This window comes from Platalea leucorodia (genome assembly GCF_965183815.1).
Source record: "Platalea leucorodia genome assembly, chromosome: 20".
Lineage (NCBI taxonomy): Eukaryota > Metazoa > Chordata > Aves > Pelecaniformes > Threskiornithidae > Platalea > Platalea leucorodia.
Genome location: NC_138842.1, coordinates 2,935,745 through 2,962,951, shown reverse-complemented (window position 1 = coordinate 2,962,951; position 27,207 = coordinate 2,935,745).

Sequence of the window (27,207 nt, the reverse complement as noted above, 5' to 3'; positions counted from 1 at the left end):
CCAATCTGTTAGTCAAGTGTGCTGATAAAAGGGGAAAAATAGTGTTTCTGTGGTAGGATGCACTGGTGGGACCCTGCTAGTGATGTCTCCTGTTGCTAGAAGCTCTGCGTTAGCTGGAGGCAGGTCTCGGGATGTGTCATAGACTCAAGCCATGGCCTGTGTGTCCTTTTGTTATAGCTAAACCTAAGGGGAGAAGCTTTCAAGCATACAGAAAGTGCAATGTCAAGCTGGCATGTTGCAATGAGACGTGGTATTACCTGAGCTTGTGTGGCCAGGGAGACCTTTCTGGTTACCTGGCTCGTATCTGGCAGCTTAGCGTGCTCAAGTCTGCTCCATTTTAACATCGGTGCATTGGCCTTGCTTTAGCCCTCTCGCCCTCTCCTGTGCATTTGTCAAGTTGTCAGAACGTAAGCCTGTTTTTCCAGCAAAACGGATGCATTGGTCCAGCGAAAAGGATGATACGGCCTCCTGGGGAGCTGGGGTTAAGCTGTTATGTCCTCAAACCACCTGTACTCCAATGCTGGGGCTTTGCTGAAGGCATTGCCTGCTGTTTGCTGCTTCTCCTCGCCCCCTCCTCTTTCCAGCCATTGGCTGCACTTTGTATTTCCCCTTTTATTGCCTTTGGCTCCGTTGCAATGGGCGGTGCAGTATTTTTGTTCTTCACTTAATAATCTTTTGGCGGCTGTTGGACATCATTTCTCATTGTATTGGTGGAGGATTAGCTGAGATGATGGGAGATATTTCCTGTCTTAGCCAGCGGGATGGGCTTTGCAGGGCTTGTACCTTCTTTTCACATAGTGTAATGCTTTGTTTGGGAATGTGCAGAGGCAGCTCGACTATGGGAAGGGAGCGCAGCCCCTGAAGCACGATCGCTTTTATTTGTGGCAAGAAGCCACAGAGCAGGCAAAATTACTGGTATTGCCAGGCTGGACAGACCATAGGGCTGAGAGATCTTGGTGTCTGCTCACATCTCTGCGTTGCAACAGGGGGGCAAATAGGTTGCCTCTATTTACCCCAACCTTGTATCTAGTCATGGTTCTTCCCTTGGTAAGTGTTGGTAAGCTTCAACGCCACTGGTACCATCTGCTTTATACCCGTAGCGGTTAGAGAAGCAAAGGGATGCTGCAGGGTTTTATTCAGGGTGTCTGCAAGTGGCCGTGACTAGGAGCAGAGAGGATGCCCTCCTCGCCGCGGGTACAAAAGTAGATTGCAACAAACAGTCTGCAGGGCAATGGCAAGCAGACTTTTCTGCCAAAAATAAAGCAATGCCTGGAAAAAGGTTAGACTTCTGGGAAAGCAATTAGAGAAGGGTGGGTCTAGGTCTTGGTGACAGTACAAGGGTGTTATCTAGCATAGTTCAGTAACCACAGCCCCTCTCAGGTTACTGTTTATTGACCCAGATGGTATCTCCAAGGGAAAAAGATGTATTCTCTTGCAGTATCTCTTCAGCTCTAACTACTGAGCCTCATGTTTGCTCTCTCTCATCCAGCTGTAAGGCTTCACGGGCTCTTGAAAATCCCTAAGGCTCTTTCCTCCTTCTGCTGTGTCTTATCAGAGTGCGAGGTAGTCTCCCTGTCCCATGGAGCCGAAGTCTGGATCCTGTATTTCTGTCTGCCGGCACTTCCGCGGCTCTGGTGGGATGGCTCTTCGCTGGTGAGATCAGATGCCCAGTGGGGCTAGCGTTACTGGAGAGAGAGGTTTAACGTTACGCTGTAGATTGTAAGTGGAGACAATCTTAAGATGAAAAAAAAAGGACTTTCCTGGTTCCGAGGCAATTTAGTTTTCTTGTAATAATAAGTGATAGGTGGTGGGGGAGGGATTAGCCATGACATGATCCCTTAGCAATGCTTCGCGAAGACAAGAGCTGCAGACTTCTTTAATCTTCCTGCCAATTCCGAGTATGGGATATGGTACCAAATGCTGAAAACCCAGACAGTTCAAGAGTAGAGGAAGGAAGTTAATGGTTACTGGAAGAAGTTGGGCTAAAAATGCACCACGTTCCCCGTTGCATGTAGTTTGTGCTGATCTAGTCCCTAGATACTGACTGTCTGAGACCGACTGCTCTAGCAAACATGCCTTGGGTTTTACTGGAGTGCAGTGCTATGGGACTGATATTTCAACTATTGCAGGAAAGCAAGGTTTTGACTTTAACAAACCCTAATTTCTTTTTGTGGCCAGCTCTGCTTTTTGCACTTACTTTTGATAGCTTTTTCCAGTGAATAAATGTGGCAAGGACCCTCTAAACAAGTTTCTCGATTAATTTCCTAGCATGGTGATGGGACTTCCCTTAAGATATAGGAAATGGGGATCTCTTGTCAACTCCTGCTCTGTTAGTGCGCTGCTCATTTTCAGTGGGAGTAATGGAAAGGACTGTCCTCTAGTATCTGAGCTGGAGCACTTCATCCCTTAACTGCCTTAAATACTTAAAATGGGACTTGCTGCCTTGTTAAGAATGATTTGGTGAAGGAGCAGGGCCCAGAAATGGCAATTACTGATGTGCAATAACCAGCAGAATCTGCCTCTTTTGCACATTTGCTTCCAAGGGGTCAGCAGCAGACCTCTCCCAGCCCAACGTCGAGTCGGTGGGACCGCACATCAAGCTGAAATAGGGTAAAGAAACAAGGAGGGGGGATGATTTAAGGAGAGCGGTTGCTGCCGGCAGCCAGAACAGTGAGCAGCTCCCACCGCTTCTCTTAAGAGGGGACTTGTATGTCAGGGTTGGCTTTTCGGATGTCTGGCTGCTGAGTGGTTTGGGGCTGGTGTTTATAGCTGAGCAAAGGGAGCGGTGCGGAGGAATAGGTGGCTGAAGAAGCAAAGCGATCAAGCTTCTTGGCCAAAGTTTGGTAGACCATGCTTGAAGTGGACACTGAACAGCAGACGGACACCTACAAAAGCTTTCTCATCTCTCTGAGAATCATTAGTAATTTGTCTCTGAGAAATAAGGTGGAGGAAATAGCTTGGAGAAGGGAACGGGAGCTAAACTGTACTCCAAAGCTCCTAGTGACATTTTTAATCTGTGCTGCTGTATCTCCCATTGACAGTTTCCTAAAAACTACTAATCACTTCTCATGCTGGTCCTAAAATCAGGTCTATTATAGGAGTTAGAAATACCAGCACTCTTCCAAAGAAGCTGATTTTTATTATATTCCCAGCCTAATACTGGAAACCTAAGAGCTTTAGAATAGAGCTGGCTGCAACTCCAGCATTTCCCCTGAAAGAAAGTAAGTTATGGGAAAAATCCCTTTTTTGACAGCCTTCCACAAAAAAAAAAAAAAATTTCTAATTTTCCCACAGGAAACTTTCAAGTTGCGGGTAAGTGGGTTTTTCCTCACTTTCTTGCTGTCTCTAACTCTTTCCAGCTCGAGCTTGACATTTCAAAGCGTTACTCTTGTTCTGGGTTGGCAGAAGTTGGACAAGGGCAGTCACGGGTGAGGCTTTTCCTTGCTGCTGGAGAGAGCCATTTGGAAGTAGGCAGGAGTCCGCCATTTGAAACTGCATTTTTGAACCATAATAAACTTTCTGCAATGTATTATTTTTCTGAGGTTTTCTAGAAGATAACTGGCCTCTCAAAGGGTAAGGTGGCCCACGGTGGCTGTGTTGTGGTACCTGCAGGAACATTTAAGGCTTGCTGCGTTAGATCTGCTCTGTACTGCTCTTAATGCAGTGAATGTGTACCCTGAGGCTGAGGTTACTGGGGATGGGCTGATGTGTGGTCCTCCTCTATGATGGGAACTTGTAGATGCTCTACCAGTGATGCAAAAGTAATAGGACTGGTGGTCAGCTTGGCTTTTGCTGTGTAGATAAGTTGTCATAGCTTTTTAAACAACCTTTTGCTCCATCTACGTACTGGCATCAGGCACTGTTAGAGCAGAAACAACACATCAAGGAAGAGCTGGTCCTGCTGGGAAGGTTTAACCATCAGTGCTGAGCCTGCAGTCATCCTGCTCTGCCGGCTGTCTTATTTGGGTGAGAAGGTTTAAGCAAATAAAGCTGTTTTCTCATATACAAGGTTCCAATATTAGACGTGCAATGAGAGGAATGATGAAGAACAAAGGTCCCAACAGCAAGACCATCTCATTGCTCAGTCTGGCAAACAGACAGATTGAAGATCCCTTGCATATATAATGTTAACAATGTTTTAATTTATGTGGAGTTTTTACTATTACTATTTTAGCTGCCAAGATTTCCTTGCCAGCTTTCTCTATTTTGGTTATTTTTAATCCTTGCTTATTTGCGCTCGCTATCCCAGCCTTTTCAGACTTTTATGACTCTAATGCTAACCCCTCATGCCCTGCAAACACATGCTCAATAACTTTACTCACGTGAGTCGCCTTTGATGTTGAAATCAAGTTAAGTATGTGCTTTAGTGTTTATAAGATTGGGTCCTCAGTTTCTTAACCCTTGCCCAATAAGTTTAGTTTACCGTAGTTTTTGCAATAAATCCCTGTCTGTTTCATTTCGGAGAACAGCTCGATGTTTTTCCCCACCTCTGTCGAGAGACACTACAGATGTGTGATACTTGGCACTGTAGTCTTTTTTTTTTCCTTTGACCTTTGTTTTTGCTTATGACTTTGTCTCTGTGTCTCTAGTATCATGTTTTCCCTCCTATATGGCTCTGAATAATCAATTTCGAAAGCCAGGAAATAAATCAAAGCCTCAGATAGTAATGTAGAAAGAAAGAAGGGGAAAAGCAGACATATGGATTTCATCACCAGCGGAGGATAACATGTATAATAATAACAACAGAGTGTAAATGAGTATATGTACTCACAGGAGGCTCTTCCAAAATGATTGTTTTTGTACATGACTGGGGAAGTTATTTTGTGGTTTCTGAGTTCTTTGGAACGATTGCATCCTGGCACTGCCTAAACTCTTTCCCAGCCCTATTCTTTGCAGCACGGCTTTTGTTGGGCGATGCTGAAGCTTTGGTCAACCGGCTGTGCCCTGGGAAGGGTTCAGCAATTCTAGGGACTTCTCTGAAGAAGACTTCCTAGCAGCGCTTGCGTGCTCAGCAACGATGGTTTCCATCCACGTGTCGCATCAGAGCACTGTGGCTTGGAATTCGCTGCCTCTCTCCTAAGCAAAATTAATCAAGAGTGCAAGTTCTTCACTGGCCAAGATAAATGGAGAGAACAATGTCCGATGGCGTAAAGCAACCCTAGCTTTGTGTGTTTGCTTTGAAACCATAGATCCCTGAGCTTGGTCTGTGCTCATGTGTTGACTAACACAATGGGTGTTGGAGAAGGGACGGCAGAGACCGTGCAATGGGGATGCTTCCCTGACTTGCAGAATTTGATGAAAGCCCAGCAGAACATTTTTGGTTTCTTTCCCATAGAACAGGATTTGCTTACATGCTCTTTTGCCTCTGTAATGGAAGAGGAAGTCAAAATGCACATGCGTATACCATGATTTGTTAGAGCTGTCAGCTGAAGCTGCTGGTGCAGGCTCTTAGGTTAAAGTCAGAGATGCTTTAGCTAAAGGGGAGTTGGGTTTGGAGGTTGTCCTTACCCTGCCTCCCTCTCGGCCATCACCTTCACCACCACTATCAGTGCAGAAGTTTGCTTCCTTCTTCCAGTTTTCCCAAAATAATTTATTAGCTGATGCCCTTTTACTAGCAGGGTGGTGGGTGTTTAAAACCCCGATGGCTTATTTAACAGTTTATGGGCTAATACCACAAGCCATTACCCCGTCAGAGGTGGGAAGACAATATAAGCCAAGGGTGAGGCTTAAGTTGGGTATTCTGATTTACAGTCAGAAGCTGATAACTTTGTTATCAAAGCCAATGTAAAAATCCTTAAAAGAAAAAAGGTAATTCTGAGTTCTTGCTCCTGTGATGTGGATGTGAAGAAATTCAGGATACTGCAAAACTTCATCAGATAGGGAAATCAGTTCTCCCCAGCTCATTTCACAACCCTGTGCTTCCCTTGTGAGTGCAAATCCAGCACCTTTCACCAGCAATAAAAATCACACATTTTTCTCATTTAGTCCTGTTTTGAAAAAAACCCAAAACAAACTCTTCCTGGCAGAATCCACCAGTTGTCCTGTACTTGCATTTCATTGTGAAACAGCTTTCCCTAATCAGAGCTTGTGCCCTGCATGCCATTTTTGGCTGGGATAGACTGTACGTAGATGCCAAAGCACGATCTCGGATGGGCTCTGGATACCATCAAAGCTCAGAGGTTGTGTGACCACCCTCCATGGCAAGTGGAGGGGGGTACCAAATTAGGAAGGGTCAAAATGAGAAACATGATGAAGTGCAGGTCCGAAGAACCTCTTAGTTTCAACTACAGTCCTTTTCAGCCTGAAAAACTGCCTTGTCCTGGCTCTAACTTGCCCTTCGGTGATGCTGTGTCCGATTGCAGCTGGAAGGCAGGAACAGCACTGGAGCCTTGGCACAGAGTTTGAGGGGGACCAGGGCTGTTTTGCTCCTCTAACAGATAACAAATAGCTGACCTGATGTTTTAAGCTGTGACAAAATGCTGCAGTGCTGGTGCTCTGCTAAATGACCTCCAGGTTTGTTTTCAGCAGAGCGTTTGAGGATGTGCTTGTTGCTGAACAGGGCTTGTTTTGCGGGTCCCAAATATTTTGTTGAAACAAAGCTTATTTCTCAAAGCTTTTTCCAGGATGTTGTAGTTCCTGGCACCGTGAGACAAAACAATCTTAGGAGTGAAGCAGATGCTTTGGATGCATTTTAGTGATGGATAATCTCATGTTACTCAGTTAAACTCGAGCAGAGGGTCTCTTATCTGCTTGACTGCAACCCTGCAGCGCGAATGTTATCAGCAGGCAACTGCTGAGGCGTCGTAGCAAGGTGGGCCCAACCTGTAATACTTAAATTGCTGCAGGTCTGGGTCCAGCCCGCAGTTTTGTGTTGCGCGGAGGTTTAGAAACAGCCTGGATTAATCTAATCATAATTTGAGTATCCGTTTCCCTTGCAGATCTCCCAGCTTCGCTAAAGGCAATGCATGCTGCCGAGTCTGGTCTCCTTGGTCTCTCCGTGGTGTAGATTAAGGTTGGAGAAGGCATTTTGTTACAAAACCTCTGGGTTACGCTGCTGTCTTTTATCCAGAGTCCTCTGGAAGTTGCTGGGGTGCGGATGGGGAGCTCAGTTTGGTTTCTGATACCATTAATCATTCATTCCACAATTTGGGAAGGGGTCAGAGCTTGTTCAATTGCATCGCAGTGTGGGAAAGCATGGTTTTGTCAGGCAGTTCGGATTATGAGACTCCTTGCGTTTCTATTTCACCTAAATTTAAAAGGGTGCATCTTCTGCTTAAGCAGAAGTGCCTGTGTATAGGTTTAATTACGCATTTTAACGTTACTCAATACTTCTGTATATTGAGCTCTGAACTTGTCTTAAATCAGTGGGCCTCTGCTCATCATGGCTTCGTGCCTCAGTTTCCCCACTCAATAGATGGCAATAGGAATAGCTGCTCCCAAAGCTAATCAGCGGGCCTCTTTGCATATTATTCGTGCTTAGCCTAATGCAATAACACACTGTTAAGCCTAGAGCAGTGATGCCTTGAGGTTGTGAATTTATGAAGGGGAGGGTCGTATCCAGAGTACCTGAAGTTTTGCAGCCCCTGTTGCTGCAGACATTGGCATTTGAATATCATGAAAATATCTTTGTCAGTCTGTTCTTGATCTTAAAATCCTTCTGGATCGCAGTCCCTCGGTCTCCCTACCTGTAAAAGAAATAAGAGCGTTTGTTAGAGCAAAGGGTGTTGTGTGGGGAAGGAGGCTGTAGTTTTGTTACCATGCGGACTGCGGAGCCGGCCGTTTTGTGATGACAACGCGAGTCAGCGGAGACCCTCACGGGCTTTTCCCGAGTTGCGCTGGCACCGCGTTGGTCAGAGGAGTAAAAACATGTGTTTGTGTTTCTGCTCCGTAAACGGAGCGAATATGACTCACCAGAAACATGCGGGGCAGATGTTTGCGGTAATGAGGTGTCATTTTTATACAGTTACTTTTCTGAATACAGCCACATTTTAAGGCTACTTTGCATGCCTGAGGAGCAGTTGTGCTGAAATTGGGGCAAAAACTCTGAGGCTGCAGTGGTTTAGAGCAAAGCTTTGAAAAGCACCCGGTGAGTTGGGAGCCCCCACTTTCATTTCAGCACGGCTTTAGGGCCGTGGGAGCTTATGCTGTGCTGGCAGTCAGTGGGGATGGATGACAGGTACTCAGATATTTCGAAAATGATACCTCTGGTCCAGTGTGATCTATTTATATAGGTAGAGTACTTACAGATAGAAGTTATTTAATCTTCCAGAGCTTATGCGCATACCTCATAATAATGCAGATGTATTGGATAAGTAAAATAAAAAACCAAACCCAACCAAAAAATAAAAATCGATTCAAGTAAAACCCCTTTAAGGAGGTCAGAGCACAAGTCCCAGGGGTGCTTTTGACTATCTTGCCAGTGCAATATATGTTTTATGGCCCTCTTAAAACATGGGTAGCATAATTGAGGTCTGTACATGTTTCTATTAGGAGCAGGGCTAGTGAATTAACCCTTGCAGTGAGCTCTGGGCCACCTTTCCTCTTGGCCGTAACATGTCTAAATGTCACATTTCCCATGGCCCTTCAGGGTTTCCGAGAGCAGTCTGTAAATAAACACTCCTTCTCCAGGGCCTGTGTTGGACCTTTTTAAAACCCCTGTGCTGTGATATGGCTGTGGCTCTAGGAGGTGGCCTGGGAGAGGGGTCGTGACTCCTTCCTCTCCTGTTGGCAGCTCCTGGTTTCTGTGCTCTCCAGTCTAAATCTTGTTTGCAAGGTAAGAGAAAGGAGTTGATCTTCTAGAGCATTAGAAGTGGGTTGATTCCAAATTTTTGTCTACTGTGGTTTGGTATCTTCTACTTCAGTAGTTAGCTTTTGCAGGAAGAGCAAAAATCTATTAATCTGAATATTAATGAAGTGGGGGTGAACCGTGCTCCACAGTGCATCTGGCTGTTCCCTAAAGCATGAAGAACTGAAAAACCGTGTTATTTTTCTCCTAGCTAGCGCAATAATAATGCTGAAATAATGCATTTATACCCCAGGTTTGGTAATGACGGCTCCTGGACTCCAGTCCTAATTTTAAAGTTTCTTATGTTCTTATTTGCAAAAGTGGCCACTGCTCTTTGGTGCTTAGTTGCCGTTCTCAAAACACTTCAGAGCTGTTCATGAGGATACCAATCATCACGGCCCAAGCTGTCACCCACGCTGAATCCAGTGGGGAAGTCAGGCCTCCTGTGACTTCGTTCTTAGCATCCAGACACCAAGGGCTCCAAGTGTGCAGGCTGCCTTCTGAAAATATGGGCTGGAAAAACACCTCTCTCTGCCTTGGCTTCTCCTGTAGAGAAGGGAGGAATCATACCTACCTCGTAGAAGAGTTGTGGTTGATAATGTTCGCAAAGTGCTTTTTAATCCCCTGCTGAAAGGTTCTGTGCGAGTGTGAGTTATAATTATTACGTAAATGTGTCTCATATTTTCCTGCACAAGCCTTCCGCTTGCCGCAGAGATGTTTTCCCAGCCTTTACGTGGATGCCATTGGGTTTGTAGCTTCCTGGCCCGTTGTAGGCAGCCGTAGTAAGGCACAGATTTCCAAAAGAGAGAATTAGAGTCTTTTCATCAGTTTTGAAAGCCAAACCAAACCCAAAACCACTTCCAAGAAATCTTTCCAAGAGGAAAATTGATTATACGTCAACAGGGAAGAGATACAACTTCATTAAGGATGGGTGAATGGCTCTGGTTCCTACGTACAGGTGTCCACCTCCAGACCAGAGGTTTAGCCCACAGGTCAGTCCGGTCTCTTGGAGGGGCCATGGACAGCTGAGAAAACATATGCCCTTCATTGCATCAGATCATCTGGCTAAAGTAAACCATGAGGTCATGCCGACATCACTGTGTCACCCTGCAATAATTAAGACCGCTGCTTGGTTACTTTGCAGCCCCCAGCCCCAGCTTGCATACAGGTGTGTTGTTATTAAGCAGCTGGTATAACAAGTCCGTGCCAGCGTAAAGTATGAAACAGCTCAGGACGTGTCCAAAACTAACACAGCCGGGCCTTGAAATGGAGTCCTGGGGGTGCAGTTCTCTCTCCTGGAGATGAAAACAAATCATAAAGGTTAAAAGGCAGGAATTGGGGCTGTTGCTTTCTGCAAACTTAGAGGAATCTCTGCGCCTCGTCCCAGGAGAAAAGGAGTTAACAGGTAGCCAAGGCGAAGGTTTAAAAATAGAGCTCTTTGCATAGCTTTTTGGTGATGTCTCTGTCACATTGGCTCGTGTTCGCTGCTTCAAATCCCAGTGTGTTCCCAGCAGGTTTTATAATGTTGGGTGTTTGCAGGTTTTTTATGGCAGGGTGGTGAATGGGGAAAATGGGCTTTGGAAAAAGTGACTTTGGAGGCATTGGAGTCCAGGTAGCGGGCTGAGTTGGGTCCTCAGTTGTGTTGGCACGGTCCCGCTGGAATTAGCAAGGTGGATTTGAAACTGGGAAGACAGTTCATTGAGCCCAAGGTATGCTTTGTGATGTGTGTCTCAAGATGTCCTCCTTCCCTTCTTGCATGAGGTTATTCCTCTTATTCGGTCTTATTGCGAGACATGGCTCTCGCAGTAAACGATGCAGGTGATTTTCTTGTCGGTTGGGATGTGCTGACTGATGGCTTGCAAGATCTGGCCACAGAGAGTCACTGCGGGGAGCTGAGGTCCCAAGAAGAGCCCATTGCTCCGAAATTGGAGTTTCTACTGAAATGAGCCATTCCTGCAAGTATCTTACTGAGCTGATAGCAAGTACTGGGTGTTGAGCGGAGGGTACGGTCACCAGTAAATGGGAAAGCTGATGCTGAAATTCAATTTGTTAGCTTCATAGGTGCTGTGACTTTCATTAATACACTCTTCCCTATTGCAGAAACAAATTTCACAGTGCCTGCTGTGGCAGAATTGCCTGTCTTTGCCAATTTGACAATGCACTGGGTAACTGTCTTACAACAGCATGTTTTCTGATGTGTAAAAAGCTCCAGCAAAGCCCCAAATATCTCACTTTCAGGGAAGCTTTCCTTTATAATTCTTAAGACGTGTGGGCTAAAGGATTGCTCTGAATTTTTTTCATGTTTTTCCGTTTGCTTAGAGCACATCTCTGAGAGCCTGTTGGGAGATGCACTGGGGAGATGGGGGATTAGATAGGAAACTGGATTAGCCCCTTAGGACTTCAATCATGTGGCTTTGGTTTAATATAGAAGATTTTCTTTAATATGCTTGTCGAAAAATGCAGTGTTGCATAGCTGAGATCTGATTTTCCCACCGTGTTTCCTCCACAGTCCCATTGCCTTGACTTTTTCCCACTAGAGCGAGCTATAAATACAGAGCAGGTGCAGCGAGCGCTCCAACATCAGTCTGATCCATGGGGAAGGGCTGGGTTTTTCAGCTCCCCGTTTTCAAAATCTGTGATCTCCCTTTCCCTCTGTCCCGGTACAGCTAGGCTAGAGGAGCAGGAGGAAAACTCAGCCCCAGTCCTCCTCTCCCCGCACAACTGAGTCCTGTGGAGCAGCACTGTCTTTCTGCTGTCTTCCTTAATAGGCAGGTGTCCAATTTTACATCGAGACTTCTTGTCTCTCTGGCTTCACTGCAGCTCGGTCCTGCTCCCATCAGAGAGAACATCTGGCTGGGGAGGGAGTCTCACCTGGCACAAGGTCTAATGCTCAATTAACGCTGTCCTCACGTGTCCTGCTGTCTCTGACACTGTGTAAAGGAAGCAAAGATTTTTGGCCTGACTGTGCCAAAACTTTCAGAAAGTTTTTTCGGAGTTAACTGAAGGTGTTAATCCAAGTGACAGAGTCAGAGCATGTGGGATGACTGTGTAGACCCCAGGCTTCGCAAAACAGATGAAGAGTTGAACATAACCCCGCACAGGAGTTTTTGATACCATTAAGCTAATGCAATCCAGGAGGATTCAGATGACTATTCCTTAGTGTCCCATGTCAACAAGCCCTTATTAGATGTTGGGCAGGATCCTAGAAGCAGTTGAGACAAACATCTTCCATGTGGAGCAAGAAAGAGGCATCCAACCAGACAAGCCACTGGCCCCTCCAACATTAACAAGCCACTGCTTTGCTGCAGCTCCCTTTAGTCCAGACCACACTTGATAGCAAAGACAAGAGACAAGAACGAGCTGTTTTCTAAGATACCATACCAAGGTGGCATACTCGGAGGCTGGATGTATACATCGGTCGAGTGAGGATGCTCTGCTGTAGCTGGTGGGATTATAGTGGTACCAGCAGCAGGTACGACCGCTGCCGTGAAGTGTAGTTGTCATTTATTTCTATCCACCTAATATGTGTTTCTTTGCTGTCATGCTCCGGCTGGCCAGCAGGGAAGAGTATTTCATAATCCCTGACCATGATGTCACCTGGCTGCAGTGACATTAGGAGGCACAGAGCAGCAAGAGTGAAACCAGTGAGCGTCCCGAAACGCCAGGAAGGGACCAGGCTGCGCTAGGAGTTTTGTCAGCCTGTTTCTCTGGCCGTAGGGAAGGCTTGGCTGCCAAAAAAATGTCACAAGAGATGAGGAGAGGGAGATGCATACGCAGCCCACGGAGACCGGGAACAGGGGTTCTGTGGAAAAGCACAGGGAATGGGGAAACATCCTGCAGAATGGCTTTAACACCCATGGATTGGATGCGGTTTTGTATTTGGCAGCCTTCTGGCTTTTGCGTGTGTACCTAGGATTAGAAGACCTTAATTCCTTTAAAACCCAGATTTGGGTTTGGAAGGGTCAGGACAGACACTAAGAATTTCCCAGGTTTTAGGCTGTTCAGACTATAGAATTTGGGTCAGGATTCCCAACTAAAAATTAATTTCTCCATGACAGAATGAATGCTGGGCACATGGATGCGAGTCAGGACATACTTTAGCCACATATTTGAGAACCGCCTTGTTATAAGTGAATAGGGTGGGATAAACTAGCTGTGCAGGCCAGAGCTGCAGTATTACTTAAGACAAGTAGCGGTGAAAACCTTCCTCTGGTGAAAGAGGGGAAGATTTAGGCAGCCAGAGCACGAAGGAAACGGCAAGAAGTTTAATTCACATTATCCAGGGTTTCTGAATAACTGAGTGATCAGGGATGGCGATTGTACATCAATAGTATGGTGCAGGAAAGCCTGGAGGTGGTGGGATAAAGGTTACCTGACATCTCCAAGATCCAAGGTGGACAATAATTTGAATCAATCCAAAAGCTTAACTAAGAGAGCAAAGGAAGATGTAGTTTTTCAGGGGAAATATGAGGGTCTCTAAGCAGTGGTGTGCTTTCTCAAAATGCTGGTTGAACCTCCATCACTTGATAAATGAGGAGCAGGCAGAGCAGAAGTGGTGCAAGAGCAGGGTAACCAGGAGGCTTGCTTCTCTTAAGGGTGAAGTGCTGGGCTTCTTGGGAACCTCTCCAGCTTTAAACCACTTGGACCTGACTCCCTGCCAGTTCCCCAACAGGAGTGCCCCTGAAACCACTACGGGAAGGACTAGCACCGTTTCCCGTCCGCGGGGCCCTTGCCTCACCTAGGAGGAATGCATTTGCTTCATAACCGAGATAAACGTCCTGTTGTTTAAATGGAGTTTGTGTTGCAAACACCAAACTCTTGCTCTGGGACAAGAGTTTGGCGTGCCTCCTGCTTTCCCGCTGCCTGCCGGCTGGGACGGTGCCTCGCTCCGCCGATTCGGGGTCTGCTCTGCTGAGGCTGGATTTATTATTGGTGACTGGCCTCTGCTGTTGACTCGAAGGTTTTTTGCTCTGATCTCAGAGGATAACTCTCTCCTAGGCTGGTCTCAGAGGGAACTTGCATTCCTCTCTTATCTCCCACCAGCATGAGTTATACTCTCAAAAATTAGTCCTTATTTATTAGCACAGCCCAGCCAAAAGCCATCTCCAGGATTTTGAGTTGCATGTGCAAAAATTCCACCTCCCTTTTCTTGCTCCCCTGGAGAGATTCGTTAGGAATAACCTCACCTTTCAGGGAATCGGATGCTCCTTCAAGGATGTTGACTTCCAAGAGGTTTGGAGACAGTCTCAAAAGAGTTAGTGTATTCAGCTCATCTGCTTTCACTTAATGTAGCACTGGAAGAGCCCCCGGAGAGCTGTGAAATAAACACAAGGGCCCTTATTTCTCCCTTAAACTGTAAACTGAGGCAGCAAAGCTAGGATCCCAGGTAATCTGCACTTCCCCTCCTCTGGATTCAAAACAATCTGGAGAAATTTATAACCTGGTCCTTCTTACGGTGCTTCCAAAGCTAAGGAGAGGAGTGGGAAGCCTGACTGCAACCCCAGAGCAAAGCATCTGCCTCATCCCCGTCCAGTGGAGTGAGATGGACGTGAAACTAAAATAAAACTAATGGCAGACCCAGCTGGACAAGGACAATTTTGGCTTCGGTTGAAAGTCGGAGGAAGCCTTTGCGCTGCTCATGCACAGAGGTAAAGAATTACAAAGGCAATGGGAGGGACCGCAATCAGCAGGAAAAGCACAGAAAGGCACTGAGGAGAATCAGATATATCATGATATCAAATAGCCTGAGAGGAGAGACATGATATCCCAGCTCCCAGAGACCAAGAAATCACTAGAAAGAGAAACATCAATGCGGAGGTAGTTACAGGGCAATTAATAAAACCTGACAAAGACCCATTTGTTGCTGCGAGCCAGCAAAGCTCTGCTATTGCAGAGCTGCCATCTAGGATCTGAAGCTATCGCAAAGCTGAAGCGGTCAGAAAATTAATCCCGGAGCAGGGATGCAGCAGGGCATCTCTTCCCCTTCTCGTTTGGTCCTGCACTAGTGTAACCCCATCAGTTTGGGGGAAATTACTCTTGATCTGTGTATCCAAGAGGGAGGGAGTGGTCCCTTGAGGCAGGATCGGACCCTGGATTCAGCCTGACACAAGGTGTTTGCAAACCACTTGGAACCTGCCGAGTCCCTGGTTGTATTCCTTGCTGACAGCCCCCCAAAATGCCTGCAAGTGCTTAGGGCTGGGTGGGTTTCCATGCCCACGGCTCCTGCTGCAATCAATGGAGACCTGTCCTGGGTGGGTGGTGTGTAATATCAGGGTTTTCGTTAGCAGGGTTTGCTTTACTGGAGAGAAGAGATAACCAAGGACAGAGATGTTGACTGGTTTAAGAAAGCGAGCAATTGTGAAGGGGAAAAAAAAAAAAAATGTCTGAGCTGCCAACAACTGTAAAACCCAGATTATTTGACCCGCGCTTCACAGACAAGACATTTTTGATTCCAGTGCAAAGAAATATGGGCAAGACATCAAGTTACAAGCCAGAAATATCATGTAACCGGTAATGGCCCTTTATTGACATAGGAAGTGGGATGGTTTTGATAAAATAAGAGCCCACACAAATGATTTTCTGTGCGTATAATTCACAAGGAAACTCTTTGAGGAGTTTTTTGAAGGAATGTGGTTATTATTTTTCCCTGTGTTCTTTTTTCTTATTCCACTATTAAACAGAAAAGGAGTCAATCATGAGAGAAGCATCCCCTTTGCTCAGGGAGATTGTGCATTGCCTACACCCTATAGGTTTCCCCTAGAAACCATCCGGTAGGAGCCTGGGTGAGGTGTAAATGGTGGAAATCACTTCTCCCTGGTGAGAAGCACTTGAAATAGGTCTGCACATATTCTGCATTTTGGGCCAGCTGTCAGACGTTGTTCTCTCCGTTAAGTATTTGTTAGGACAAAAAAAAAAAAAAAAATAAAGTGCCCTATTTCACTGCTGACAGGTAAAATTATAACTGGATACAATTCTCGGGATGCTTTTGGTAATATCTGCATTTCAGAGGAGGCTGGGCTGAAAAATTTGGAGACACAGATGTGCATATCCAGACTGTCTTTTCTGAGTTTGTGTTTCATGGTGCAAAGGTAGATGGACATATTTTGCCTTCTCTCATCTCGATTTGGTGATTGCTTGGGATTTCTTCTGTCTCGAAACCATGTCCCATTAGGCCGCTGGTGTGTTTTGCACCACGTGAGGAAACAGGGATCTAACACTCGATGACCGTGGGCTTACGCTGAACCCAGCAGTCCCATTTGTGGTGTATCTTGCTGCCAGTTTTCTTCACTAATTTTGAAATAAATGGTTCGTGAAGACCTAAATTAATTTTGGTGGGGGGGGGGGGGGGGAAGTTAAGTATCATTAAACATGATTAATCTCTTGCTGCTGCCAATCCTGCAATCGTTTCTGGAGTCTTATGGCTGGATTTGTAAATTGAATCCTTGAACTTTTTGCAGACCGGCATCACGCTAACAAGGTTGGTTGTGTTCGATTTCTTTCGTTTGCTTTGTTGTTGTTGGTTTTGGGCAGGAGGATATTGAAATAAGAAATATGGGAAAAGGTAAACAGGTCTGTATGGGATTTGTGCTCCCTGGTTATTTGGCTGTGTGATGTTAGAAAGAAGTAAACCCTCCGAGTACCTTTATCTCAAAGTTTACAAACACAAATAAGTCCTACACAGAAACTTAGTACATGATGAAAGGTTCAAATATACACAAGGAGAGTGTTTATTTGAACGTGCTCTCGGTTCCTCTGTCCGTATTCGGCAGTGGCTGTTTCATTGTAGGAGGTCCAAAAAGTTAATTCACCAAAAGAAGTGCAGTTTTGGAAACAGCAGGGGAGGGACTGAGGCTATTCGTGGATCTGGTTTTTGGTTTCTTTATTCATTTTTGGAAAAAGTTTGTTTTGGCTTGAGCCAAACCAAGCTTTTCCTGAGATCTTCATTTACCCAGCTCTGATGCACAACCATGTACCAAGCCAAGCTCAGTAAATTTCTCAGACTTTTATTTTTTTCCAGGGCTGTTTTCCTCCCCGCAGACCTCCCAAAGTGCCATGGACAGGTTTCCCCGGGATTCTGCTGGCTTTGGAAATGGTGTGTTGAACTCTCCCAAACCTGCTGGAAACACATTCTCCTTGCTTAAGCCTCTGCTGTGTGTAAATGCGCAGGCCTTACAGATTATGCTGAGCTTTCACAGATGGACTAGGAAGAGCCAGTGCTGGAAGTTAAAGCCAGCGCAACCGGAGTTAGGGAATAGCTGCCTCGGCAGGGACGGGGGGGGTCATAAACTGCAGGAAAGTAGACGGCATGAGGTGGGGTAGTGCATCAAATCAGGTCTGCATGCTGAAAGACAATGAAATTATCTTTTATAAAGGATGCACTGGTAAGCATCTGGGTCTAAATGTCTTCATACAGGGAGTGTGGCATGCCAGGAGTCTTAATGTCATTGCCATTAGTGTTGAGCTGTGCTTCCAGTCCAAATCCCATGGCAGCTGTCAGGCGCCGAATGCACCCCACTCTAGGCTACTCGTGGGGCGATTCGCACCCCACGAGCCCCAGCTCCAGCACTGCTGCCGTGCCCATACCCTTTCCCTCCCCTGCCCAGCCCTCCCTGCCTGCACAGATTACCTCCTAACGACGAGTGTGTAACATTTCCCATTTCATTTGCTCTTGGCTGCCTCCAGCACGCTGCCTTTTGTACTTATTTTAAAGGGCAGTCCCACAGCTGTAGGCTGCCCGTGGCCAGGAAATTGCCAGGGCTGGCATTACATTCCCTGCTACCTTCCTGACAAGCCTGAGGCTTTTACTACTTTCCTTAGCTTGGTTCTTCCCCCCCAAAGCTTTTCATGTCGCAAAAAGTGTCAGGATTTAAGACCAGCTCCTGCAGCTTCAAGAGGCACCTCTGTTTTTCTTCCTTCAGCCCCATAGACTGTTTTGTCCTGCAGCGGTGGGGAGAGAAGGGGACCAAGGAGTGCGTGGGTATGCGACATTACGAGAGACCTCCGGAGCAAAGCGACGGGGGCTATAGATCTATAGATTAAAGAGAGAGCGAGGGCCAAGTGCCAAAATGGTTGTGTCACTTGTAAGAGCCAGGGCCAGGAGCTGGGCTTAGCGGCACAAGTCTTTCCATTGCTGGTGACTCACTTGCTGACTTTTTTGGCTGCCCTCCTGGGCTGGAAGGGGCTGAGGGAAAAGCAAAGGAGCTGCTCACCGTGTAAAGCTCACTGCCCTGGGCAAAGGGGCTGCGGGAGAGGGGCATCGTGGAGGGATGCCAGCTGCCTTCTGCTGCCTGGCAGAAAGGGTCTTGGTCCATCACTAGGATGTCTAGGTGCTGCGTTACTGATGGTAATAACTTTGGGTTGCATCTAGGAAAAGATGAAAGCTTAGTTTCTCATTCTCCATGAGAAACTGGGAATTGTTAGAAGCAATGTCTGCTAGGAAAAAGTAAAAAGATGTTTTAAAACCTTACGCAGCTCACGAAATCTGAAAATTTTCCAATAATTCCCCTTTTAAGTGTTACAGATGTGTCTTTCCTGTCTGGTTCTCAAGATCCATATAGGACAATTCTCCCTCTTTTCTTTGTTTCTCTGTTGCAGTTGCTGTTCTGTGTTTGAGGGGTAATATTGAACACGGCATAGAGGAATTGGCTCCTAACTCTCAGCATAGATTATGTCTGTGTATGCCGAAAGAGAAGCTGTTTCGGCTAGCTGTATTCCAGCAGAATGGATATAATACAGTCTGAAAAGGTTAAATGCAGTTTGTCTGTGCAAAGAGATTTTTAATGCCGTGCTCATCGGCGTGACGCCTGGGATTGTATCTTCCTATCGGCAGATGCCCTGTGCATCTTCATGCTCTGCAGGTGCAAAAGGCAGGTTTTTAGAGGGTAATGAAATTGGAAATATTTTCTGTCACACTTCTAAAATTAGCTTAAAATCTGTGCTTTGGTTTAGGCTTTTCAGATTTGGGAGTAAGGAGTTGAAAGAATCGGAACTACACCTCTGTTTTGGTATAAAATACCAGATTTCTTATTTTTCAACAACAGACGCGCTTTCAGGTTTGGTTTTGCTGAAGGGAAAGAATTTTCCCTTTATAAAGTCTCTTTCCGATTTCTTTTCCACATAGAGGAAATGGGGAGAAAAGCAGGAGGAAAAAACAATTTGGTGAAACTCGCGGCAGTACTATTTCTGTAAGGGAGGAAAAACCGCAGACTTCTGAGCAAAGTGAAAATTCCCCTTTGGCAACCTCCCGTGCGGCAGCGGTGCCCGCGCTCTCCAGGTGGCAGCTCCCTGTATCATCTCTGATCATTTCTTTGCCGGCATCTGGTTCACAGCCCCTGAAGTCAACAGAAGTCTTGCTATTAATTTCCGAGGCTTTCAGATAATGTTCTGTATGCATGCAAACTAACGTGAGCATTAAATATCCTGTTAAGTCTGCTTGGCTTTTTCCATCAAACGTGTCATTTAAATAACCTAATTAAATGAAGTCCTTTCATTTTAGATGATGTTTAGATGATGCATATAATTGCCCTAAGAGTGCAGCCGTCCAGCTGGCAGAGAGATTATAAAAGATGTAAAACATTTTAATAAAAAAAAGACCCTCCTCGGCTTTGGACTCTATAGCTGGGATGGAAGGCCAGTGCATTGCACGTGGTTTAAAACCAGCTGCAGGCATCGTGGAGCTGTCAGGGATGCTGTGATGGCAGAAATCTTTCTGACCTCTTCTGTCCTGAATTTTGGCTCGTTGTACCACGTAAAGCTTGGACTCATGGGATGTTAGGGGGTTTTATCTCTCTTGATTGGCAGCTCGGCGTGTGACAACCTGGGAAGGGATGAGTCCCACTGCTTTTGCACCTCATGCCTGAAGGGATGGGTGAGCCCTGGGGTTCTCCTTGCCCAGCCACCTTGGAAAGAGCCTTTCTGGGATTCAGGAGATGGCTGGTTGTTTTCCTGCCCCTACCTTACAGACGCAGCCTGCGCCGAGGAGGACAGACAAGTGCTCTTTGCCATGTCCTGCTGCCTGTTGAATGGCTCTTGGCTCCTTCTTCCCTCCGTCCCCTCCAATGCATCCATCTGCAGAGCAGAGCGCCGTGAGGAGTGGCTCCCTCTGCGAGGCAGGAGTGTCTTTGGGAAGGGGCCAGATCCATGTGTATAATATTTCCATTAACTCAGGGAGCGAAACTCTCGGGCTCAGGGCCCAGGCTGTGCTGGAGAGGCAGCGTAGCTGCAGTAATGGTGCTCGTCTATCACCCCGATGTCAACGAGCGGCCGGGAGGACAGGGAGACCCCAGCGTGGAGGCTCACACCTGCTTTGATAGTGGCAATGCCTTCCCATGATGTGACGGCTCCTGGGACAGCACCACCAAGCCCTGAGCTTTTCCTGAGCTCGTTGTGGGGCAGGGGGACGTGGGCTGTGCTAAGGATGCTCTGAGTAATGCTTGGTGCTGCCAGCTTCCCGGCACGGCCCCGCCGCGGCGGGGCACCTGCTGCCGTCCCCTGTGCTTCATCCCGCCTGGGGCTGGCAAGGCGGGGAGGTGACAGCAGCTCCCTGGCTCGGTCGAATTAGCTGGAGTTTATTCTCCTGGGTGTGCGGAGAATGCACATCTGGTCAGCAGGGACACACGTTTCCAGCACCCTCTCTTCTGCACTGCGAGTCTGTCCCAGCCAGAGCCAGAAATCCTTCACCCTGGAGACTTGCTGTGCTGACACATCCGCTCTGGCCACAACAGAGCAAATTCTGCTTTTGTTTTTTTTTGTTTTGTTTTTTTTTGTTTTTTTTTTTTTTTTTTTTTTTAATCCAGCTCCAAGCCAGAAAGTGCTTAGTGTTTCCCTTTTCCAAAGGGTTTGGGCCACGTCAGGTCCTGCAGGGGCAGTGGCTATCTTCTCTCCTCTCCATGTGCCCCAAGAGCCTCGGAGAGAGATGCAAGTGGGACAGGTTCCCTCTGCAGCTAAAACAAGTGAGATTGCACCCAAAAACATCCCCGCTTCCAGGGAGAAGCAATATCTCCCCAACCTGCACAGGACTCCCCTTTCCTGCTCCATCTCAGGATCAGTAGTGCCCACCAAGGGCTGCTCCTCTTGTAGACCTTGACCTTGTCCATGCTCGGGCATTATTTGAACCCCCCCCAGTGCACAGGTTGCAGGAAAACGATCCCAGCAGAAACCCCCTGTGCTGTCACTGCTGCTTACAGATGGTGATGGTGATGTTGCCATGGTGGTGAGCAACAGGTTTTTGGCTGCACTGCAGTCTGGGGGACCTGGATCTGGAAGAGGGACCTCTCTCTTTCCAGCAAAACCCTCTGGGAAAGGATGGCCAAGGCGATATTTATGCTCCCCCCTGCCTTTTTGCAGCCTGGGTTGTTTTATTTTTCCTCTTGCCCCCTCTCTCCTGCAGCACAAAAGGACATTCTTGTACCAAAGTATTTTTTTCTGCATACTTGCAGTGTGAGCGAAGCAGGAGGGGTGAGGGCAGGGAGGGGGGGAATTGAAAGGTTTGGGAAAAAATCTCACACAGGGCTTAGTTTACAAGGGACAGCTGAGCGTATAAACCCTGTCTCCAAAGAGGGTTGTTAGGAGGTTTTCTGGCAGCATTTCCCCTCCTACCCCCAACCTCTGGCTAAGCTGCTTTGAGGGAAAACAGAAAGGGAAAGGGGCGGAGGGGGGGGGGTAGCATTTTTGAATGTTCCAAAAGTCAGACCTTAAAAAAAACAAAAAACAAAAAACAAAAAAAACACAACCAAAAACAAACAAACAAAAAAAAAAACCAAAAACAAAACCAAAAAAAACCCCAAACCCACCGACAGACACAACGAGGCTCATTGAGCTGAGCAAATAAACCTGGACAAGTGGGCTGGGTGGCCCTGGGGCGGGGGGCGAAGTGGTGCAGATGGGGGTTGGTGTCTCGTGCATCCGAGCCATCATTATTTGCTAGGGTAAATAGTCCCAAAGAGGGACAAATGCCACCTCGCAAAATAAGCTGGTGGCTAGCCTGGGTGGTGGATCGCGAGGAGTTCAGCAGGGCATTGGGCACAGAGGACCCATAAAATTCACAATAAATCCTCATCCCAAATAGTTCTCCTGGTTTGGGCCCATCCCCTCTGGTGCCTCAGGACACGGGTTTTGCATGGTATTTTGGGCACACAGAGCAGAGGGGTGGGTGCCAAGGTAAGGTGCTGTTCCTGGCAGATTGCTTGTCACCCCACCTCCCTCTTCGTCTTCGTGTACTTTTCTTATCTGCGGTGTGGCTAAGGATCTTGATATTTGAATAATTGGGATTATGGTACCAAAATCAGCAGTCTCTGTGTTTTGAGAGACATGGAATTGAAAATGCAATTTCTGGGATGCAGGAGGCTTTTGCTTTCTGCAAGTCCTATTCATAAAATTCGGTGGTGCCGGCCTATCTCACATTAATATCAGGTTATTTCTTATCCCTGGTCTATACAAAGCAAAAGGCCTGGTGCTTGCATAGGACTTTTCCTCTGATATTGATATTATCTTTGGATCTCAGCGAGTCTGTCAGCCTCTTAGGATAAAGTCCATTTTCAGGCCTGTAGTCCTAGTGTCTAATAAGGGGCCAATGCTGGGAAGCAGGGGGGATGCAGTGGGGTTTGGACCCTCCCCGGGCACTGCCCCGACCATCACCTGCACTGAACACCTTAGAAACTGTTGTTAATGTAGGGCAAAACCTGACTTTTGCTAGGTGTCATGCTGTGATGTGTTTTCATCCTGTCCCAAAGCAACTGCTAATGCTGTCAAAACACGGTTTCCAAATCTGCATTTCATTTCCATCTTGTGTCGGTGCACACACAGGTATGTGTGCACGCTACCTCAGCTGAGAGACGAGTGCTTATTAGAAACATACTTGCTGTGAATTAACGGCCCCATACACATGTATCTCTCATTAAACGCTACGGGGTGGAGGTAGGGATTGTTGCCTCGGGCTCTCTCTGTGAGATCTCTCAGCACCATATGCAATAAATGTTTTTAATAAGCAGTCATTAATGACTGGACAATAACAGCTTTATTAAGCTTAAATTAAAGGCATGCTTGGGAACCTTAATCTGAGACTATATGGTGTAATGGAATAGACTGGAATTCAGCTTTTTTTTTTTTAAGACTTCTTACAAGCAAGTATTTGCAAGCCATTGTGGGGAAAAAGATGCGTTCCCTGAAGGTCTGACCCTGCCCTGGGATCTTCCTGCATTTGAGTGGAGTTATTTCAGGGGCACTTGAGCATCCTTTGGAGGAAGGATGTGGGGAAATGGCCCCTGTTTCACGATGAGGGTAGTTGGTGCAGGGTAAGAAGAAAAATTGGCTGAGGTTGCTGCAATATTGTCTAAGACTTGCTTGCGATAGGAATTTGGGAGGAGGGAGAGGCTGCTTTAGCCCTGCTATCCTGCCCACTGAGTGACATGGAGCCTCTCCTCCATTCCCCCTGCAGCATCCAAAGGAGGGAGGCTCCCTCTCTCCTGCCTCTAGCAATTGCAGCCTGTCACAACACGATGTTAGGTCCCGACCTTGCAGTCCTATCTCCATGGGTGGGCATTGCACTGAGCCGGCCTTTTCCACACTGCTCTGATTCCTTGTGGGGGCTGCAGCTCCTTGAATAGTCAGATAAAGGCTTTTCTGCTGCTGCTTAACCCCTGCCTACCAAAATCGTGGGGGTGGCTCCTGTGCCCAGAGCTGTGCGTGTCTTTGCAGGATCGGGCTGCGAGTCTGGGCTCGGGTACCTCTCGGTTGTCCTTGTATTTAGCGAGCAGCGATGGAAAGCAAGCCAGAGACCATGCGTCGCTTTGGGACTCAGGCAAGCAGGCAGGAACGAAGGATGCCAAAAAGGAATCCCACTCTTTATTAGATGATGATAAAACCATGGTAAAATAACAATAACACCTGGGCACAAATATCCGAAGTACATTAAGTGCAGGGGTTTGGCTGGAAAAATCTCAGGACAACCTACAACAAAATCCCAAGCCATTGGAAAGCTATTACCGTAGCCTATCCCACTGCTGTTTTACCACCCCTACATCCTCCTGGCCGCCTGGTGACTGCTGAGCTCTGCAATTTGCTTTCTTAGATGGGCTTGTTTCCATTTTGCACTGTCTTCCTCGCACAGCGTGCTCTTGCAAACTGGCTTTCAAGCCTATAACGATCAGCTCCAGTCCTTCCCGGGAATATCCAGCCCATAAATGCAGCGGGTTGCACCTCCCTGGCTGTGCAGTGTTTCGGTTGTGTCTCCAAGGCTCTGTTTGCACGGATGGAGCCGACTTTGGAGATGGTCCAAGGCAGGGAAGCTCAGACCTCTCCTGTATCTGGATTGTACCCGGTGTCCCTGCACCAAAGGACAGTCGGTAAAAGGCACATCAGGATTGCCAGTCAGCCTGCTTTGAAAGACCTCAGGCTGACCTGGAAAAATGACTCGGCCTTGGTATGAATCAGACCTTCCTCCAAGCCCAAAACATGGGACTTGCATCAACTCTGTTCCCTTAAATCCACTTAACATGTCCCTCTGACCTGGACCCCTTGAACTCCCTCTGCTCCTTTCCCACTGCCTTGTAATCCTCCCAGCCCCAGCTGCGTCCCCGGCCAGCCCTCGCTGCCCTTTTCCAGCTTCCCTTACCGTCTGGGCTGACCTGCCTGTGTCTTGTTGCTTCATTGACTCTCCAGCTATTTTTTTTTTTAAATTTACTTTTGAGAATCAACATCATTCCCAGTTCTCTCTACTTCCACTTGAAGTGGATGACTGCATCTCCAGGGTTTTAAATGCAGATTGTACTTAAGAATATAATTAAGAAATGTGTTGAGCGAAGTCAGCCCGAATGTGTTGCACACCAGCGTGTATGAGCACAGGTCTGATCCCGATTTGTCTGCTAGCTCAGAAATCAGTGAAATGATGCTTTCTGATGAGAACTGGGCTGTGAAGTTGCTGTGTCTGTGCCTTCTGACGTCTCTGTCTTAGACTGGACAAAATGAACCGGATTCATCCCTGGATTCATTGACTCCTTGCCAGGGATGAACAGGATCCAGCAATAAGGATTTTGTGGTGGAGTTGGCTCCCTGAATATTCCACTTTATGCTGAAAGGGATTGTGTACATTTTAGCACCAAGCGTTGGTCTGAATTGGCTGGAAAATGTGAGATGTTCCTGCAGAATATTTCAGTGTTCGATAGAAAAAAAAAAAAAAATCAGCTGTGATTTTCTTTTTGGAGAGGGCTTGAAAACAACAAAAAAGAAAACATGGTTTTTGACTGAAGCTATTTGTATTGCTCTTTTGGGCTGGACTTTGAGGATTTGTAGTGTTATAGTGAGATGGAGTTTATTTGCATGAGTTCCCTTGCTTGAAACTGGGCTAAGTTTTGCCGCTGTAGTCTCAGATGTGTTGGGTCTGTATGTTTGCCCCTTCAGCGCCAGCTAAAATGTGGATGTTTTTAGATCCTGCTGTAATCACGAATGCTGTTTACCTCTGGTGGACTTGTAGACTTTTGCTTTCAAAGCCTATTCAACAGACAAAACAAACCTCCCACCTCTGTATTTTATAAACTAGTTACTCCAGACACGATAAATATTTGGCTCCAGCAGAAAAGCCCAAGTGTGGAATGGCATCCCTAAAGAGCAAACAGAAGAGTTTTGCCAAGTAGACATGGCATTAGACTCTGGTCTCACTCCTGCTCTTCTGAGCCATTCAGAAAAGCAAGGGGATAACAAAATAAATATTTTGTAAAAACAACATCCTGATGGGTGGGGTTTTTTCCCTCCCTTCTGATCGTGTTCTTGATCAATGAGAGTTTAGTGAGGCTCTAAAGTATCAGCTGAAGGCTTCAAAGAGATCAAAGCCCTCTGTGCAGGCTGATGTACAAATACAATAAAAGACCTCCCTGCACCGAAGAGGGAGAAGGTAAGAGATACGGGGTTTTACAGCCACTTTCTCATTCCATTTTGCCGAGCCTGGAAATCCCATTTTGGTGTTAGGAGGAGACTAAGTCTGTGCAAAGAGTCGCTGCTGCCGCCCTGCCGACTGCTCGTCCGAAGGGTGCCAGGGCAGGGGCTGGCTTGTGTGCCACCAGCTCTGGGCAGAGATGCTGTGTGACAGAGTCCTGGCGTGTGAAAACCCTCCCAGAGCCTGTCTCTAGGTATCTCGGTAAGCCCGGGCACCAAAATGGTGTAAAGGGAGGATAACTGGTTTGTGAGCGTGTCTTTTTGTGCACCCATGTGCATGCTTGTGTCTTTAGGGCCAGGCCTAAAGTAGGAAAGCTGCTACAGCTTTCTGCATTTTGCTTGGGCTTTGCTATCACAGCTGTAAACCAGACTTAATACCCAGCCCAGAAAGAGCAGGTTGTGTTCCAGGGTTTACTGGTAAGTGGGGTTAACACGAGTAAGGCTGAGCTTTATAAGTTACTAGCTAAGCTCTTCTTCACAAAACCACTTTCTCATGACAGCTTGCAGAAGAGTTTTGTTTAGCATTAATCACTCCATTTTCTCCAGATCAAGAAGTATTGTGCAAGCCATTGGGTCAGCGTGCGGGGCACGGGATATCAGGATTGGGGCCTGTTTAAATATGAAATTAGCAGCCTCTTCCCTGGACCTGGAGTGCCAAGATGTCTGTTGAGCAGAGGATGGAGATCATAGACCTCAAAACAGTACAGAAATAGAGCTAATTTGGGGCCAGGCTGCAATTCCCTACCTGTCTGTTCCCTCTTAGGAAGCATCTCCCCAGTGCAGAGCTGGAGTTTAAAGCTCTCGTCAGAAGAGAACCTCCTAAACCAAAACAAGGTTGTGAATCCTGGTGGGACTCAACCCCTTGGCTCCAGTGTGTCTAGGGACTGAAAAGCTGATGATTAGATAACTGTAAACCATCCTTATTTTACAGCTCATGCTGGCTTTGATCAGAATGGGAATGAAGCACACCAGGCTCCTGGGGCGGAGAGGAGAAATGGTTTTGTGACTAAATGAAGTCTCGGATTATTGCAGCTGAAGCGCCTGACCCTCCCGCAGGGTTGGCTTCTGGTCTTGGGCAAGTCTCTGACTCCCTCAGTGCCTCAATTTCCCCAGCGCCGTCTCTTTGCTGTGGTGTATCGGTGCAAAGAGTAATTTGAAGAGCATCTCGGATGCACCTTGCTCTGAATGGAGGCAGTGGGAGCCTCCAGGGCTCCTGAGATTTCATTTAGATTTGGCCTCTGTGTCTGGAAGGGATTTAGAGGGCCCATAACGTGCCATCTCTTGGCTGATATGGTCCAGGGCTGCAGCGGTTCACGTTGCATGTTGTTGGACCCCCTTCGATGAAGGGCTGGGGGAGGTTAATGCCCCACAGGAGGTGGGGTCGTCCTTTTGGACCCCAGAGCCTTGGGAGAGGAAACCCAAGCCTGCTGCAGGAGGCTGGGTGGGCTGAGCCCTGCTGTGGGTGCCAGGACCTCCTAAATCCTAATCCTGGCTCT